This window comes from Dipodomys ordii, unplaced genomic scaffold (genome assembly GCF_000151885.1).
Source record: "Dipodomys ordii isolate 6190 unplaced genomic scaffold, Dord_2.0 Scaffold60, whole genome shotgun sequence".
Classification (NCBI taxonomy): domain Eukaryota; kingdom Metazoa; phylum Chordata; class Mammalia; order Rodentia; family Heteromyidae; genus Dipodomys; species Dipodomys ordii.
In genome coordinates this window covers 5,107,873-5,111,686 of record NW_012267276.1, presented here as the reverse complement: position 1 = coordinate 5,111,686, position 3,814 = coordinate 5,107,873, and the positions used below count along the sequence as shown (strand labels likewise).

Genomic DNA, 3,814 nt, shown 5'->3' with positions numbered 1-3,814 from the left:
TCATGCATGCAAGGCAAGCACTCTACCACTGCGCCACCTTCCCAGCCCCAAGGATTTTTTTTTGTTTTTAAGGTAGTGTCTCTATATTGTGAAAGGTGGCTTCCATCTTGCTCTGTAACCCAGGCTGTTCTCAAACTCATAAATTTCCTATGTCTTCCAAGTGCTGAGATTCCAAGCATTTATCCCATGGTGAGTTTGAAACTCAGTCTTGTGCACTGTCTATGAGAGTCTCATGAAAATTTGATTCAACAAATTTAATATACAAAAAAGGATGTTCCAAGTTATTATAGGAAAATGCAAACAAAAGGAAAGGAATTAGAATATTAGATAGAGCTTGAGGTCAAAGTAGATAAAGACACATACCAAGGAGTTCATATTGAAGACGTTATGGCCAGAAACATTGAATCATCTTACAACCAAATAAACACAAGTGGGCTGGGAAGGTGGCTCAGTGGTAGAGCGCTTGCCAAATAAACACAAGTCTTAGAAATATAGCAAAAAATGGAAAGAAATAAGAACCTACAGGCCACAACGTTTATTAATCAGAAGATGAAGAGGACTGTCCTACAAGACTCATGGATATAGATGAAGGCTACTTCATATATCATTGGAGTAAAATCTAAACTGTTGAAATCAAAACAGTTGTGTTGGCAAACGTCTAGCAATTGTATTCACCATCTTTTTTCAATGGTTTGACTATGAGTGAGACCACCTCATCCACACCATTTCTTGCTCCATTCCATCACTTCCTTCCCTTACTGCTTGGCTCGGTCCTACTGTGCTACCTTTGCCCTACTGCCTCTGATTTGGGGAAGGAAAGGGGATTGACAAAATGGTGAGACAAAGTACAAAGGGTGAACCCACGCAACAGTGATACTTGCAAGACACTATGTTGGAAATGAACCTTACAGCTTGTACGGGGAGGGGAGTTAGGAGGAGGGAAAGTGGGAGAAAACGAGGGAGGGAGTAACACTGTTTAACAAGAAATGTACTCATTACCTTATGTTTGTAACTGTAACCCCTCTGCACATCACCTTGACAATACAATTCAACTGTAAAAAAAAAAAGAGAATATCAAATTATCAAAGACATGTTGGTGTAGATCAGAATCACCCAGGTAGTTCACAAGAAGGTCACAGAGGCCTGACATTGTTTAACAATTCTAGTAAATACATTCCATAAGCCTGTATTTGCCTTATAAGAGCCAAGTAAACTGTATCTAATAGTTGGGACTGGACATAGAATGTTCTGATTGGCACATCAACTCTAGGGCTAGAAAAGGATACTTTTTTCTAGTAATGGGGCTTGAATTCAGTGTCTTACACTCTCTTTGTTTTTTCCCCTCATGGCTGACACAGTACCACTTGAGCCATACCTCCAGTTCTAGCCTCTTGCCTGTTAATAATTGAAGGTAACTGTCTTACAGATTTGCCTGTCTAGACTGGCTTTGATCTGAGATTCCTGAGTAGCTAAGACTATAGACATGAGCAATTGGTCTCTGGCTAGGGTCATTTTTTATCAAACCACATACCAAGGAGACTTCAACAGGAGAGCTAAGATACAACTTTCCAATGAATAAAAGGAAATTTGGTTAAAAGAACCAACATGTCTACATACAGGATCAGAATAGTATAAAAATTTTGATTAATTGCATAGTTTTAGACACTTAAATGTGCCCAAGTTTAAGCCTCTTCTTAGTCCCATAGGATCATATGATTATAAATACGATATTTGTGGTTCCCATCTTCACAACAATCTATCTTCTACCCTGTGCTGGCTGTAACCTAAGTAACTTAAGTTTTCTTCCTTGTAGTTTTCCTTTACTTATATTTTTATTGTAAAAATAGTGTACAGAGGGGTTACAGTTACATGAGGAAGGCAATAAGTACATTTCCTGCTGAGCATTGTTACCTCCTCCTTTGTTTTTCCTCTACTATCCCTTCTATGGAATGCTCTCATGTGTTCTGATGGGTCATTTTAAAGCTACTGTAATGCTTCTGCCTATTTATAGAGAGGACTTCTTTTACCATCAGGTTGGGTGATACCGTAAACTCTGAACCTCACCCCTGATGAGGCTTCTGGTCTACACCAGCATGTCTTTGATAATTTGATCGTATTCTCTTTAAAAATATGTATTCTATTTTATTGTAAAGATGAGGTACAGAGGGTTTAGTTATGTAAGTAAGGAAATGAGTACATTTCTTGTCAGTGTTAACCCCTGCCTCATTTTCTCCCATTTTCCCTCCCTGGCTCCCCTACCCTCCAATAGTAAAGTTCATTTCTAACCTAGTGTCTTACAAGTATGGCTGTTGCATTGGTTCACCATTGTCCTTTGTCTCACCATTTTGTTATTCCCCCTTCTTTCCCCAAATCAGATAAACATATATATATAAGACACAGGGACAAAATAAAAAACAGTGACAACAGGGAATAAACCAAAGGAAAAAATGAAAGAAAAAAAGAAGTAACTTCACAGAATACAATTTAAAACAAACCTCTTGTTTCCATATTTTGTAGTTCATTTTGATTAGCATCATTTTATCTGTTCATATGCATATAGCTATTGAGCTATGTGAACCTCTGCTGGAACTATCCTAGACATACACTAATGATTACAAATGGGGGAAATTATGGAACCTATGTTTCTTTGGGGTCTGTCTTACTTCACTTAATATGATTTTTTAATGTCCCTCTTTCTGATAGATTCATAGAATTACATCTTGGAGGCTCAGAAGTAGCAAATGATTTCTGATTTGCATCCTGACACATTACTGGCATGTGAAATATACAAATTCTCCTTCATAAGAATTTTCCAAACATGAGTATAGTCCCTTCTTTCTATTCCCTGAAGAAGTGAAAAAGGGTAATCATTTTGTCTGTTTGATGTCAAAGATGACATTCAAATCCTTGTGAATTTTAAGCATGTCCTTTGCCACTGAGCTATCCACCAGTTTCCTAAAGTGAAAATTATTTATTGTATATTTTAAAAATGTATTATACAAATGAGTGATTTTAATTTTGGAATATATTTGTAGACATGCATGATGTCTTTGTCTTTAATTATAGAGTGTATCACAGAGAACTTCCTCTGGTAGTGGTAGACATCTTTAGAACCTTCCTTAGTAGGAACTTTGCCCTGGATCACAAGTTGACTTTAGAATCCAAACTAAAACAATAATAAGACTATGAAGCTACTAGAAGGCTAAAATCCGAAATGTATGTGTTCATTTCAGTGTAAGAGTTATTTGCTTATCAGGTCTTTTATATAAATTCATAGTATAGAGTATTGAGATCTAAAATATCCAACATTTTTAATCTTTTAGACCCAAATTGAATTTCATCATAATTACATCTGTTTGAGAAAATAAGTTTAATATACAGACATAATTTAAACTTTTGTGAAATCAAAGAAATAAATTAGTTTTAGTAAAGGTGTATGAAGAGAGCATTTTTCTTTCCTTAAGTTCTGAAATATTTAATAATAGGTAAATATTTTAATATCTTTCCTAGGACAGACATCAATGAGAGTCATAATATAGGAACATGAAATTCTCTCTTACATTTTAATATATTTGAAAGTATCATTAAGTGACTTGAAATGCTTTGAGGAAATCAATAAGTGATACATATTCATTGCAAAATTTTCAATATTGAAGGAAGCAAGTAACATTTCTTTTTAAGCAAGAGTATACATAAGTTTACAGAGCATGTGACAGGTAAGATCTTTTCATTTCCTTTGGTTAGTAGCAATTCATAGACTTGAGCATGCTAAAATTTACAGTTAGCCTCTTGATGGAATATAAAATTGATAAGC

At 35.4% G+C, this 3,814-nt stretch overlaps 1 long non-coding RNA gene across 2 annotated transcripts in view; it reads right to left on the bottom strand.

Annotated features, from left to right (window-relative positions):
* Positions 1-1,041, bottom strand: part of LOC105989877 — an 85,806-nt gene extending 84,765 nt beyond the window's left edge. For both annotated transcript variants that reach the window (XR_001175273.1, XR_001175274.1), the window contains exon 1: positions 1,000-1,041. This is a non-coding gene — a long non-coding RNA (uncharacterized LOC105989877). The remainder of the gene's footprint in view (positions 1-999) is intronic.
* Positions 1,042-3,814: the final 2,773 nt, after the last annotated feature.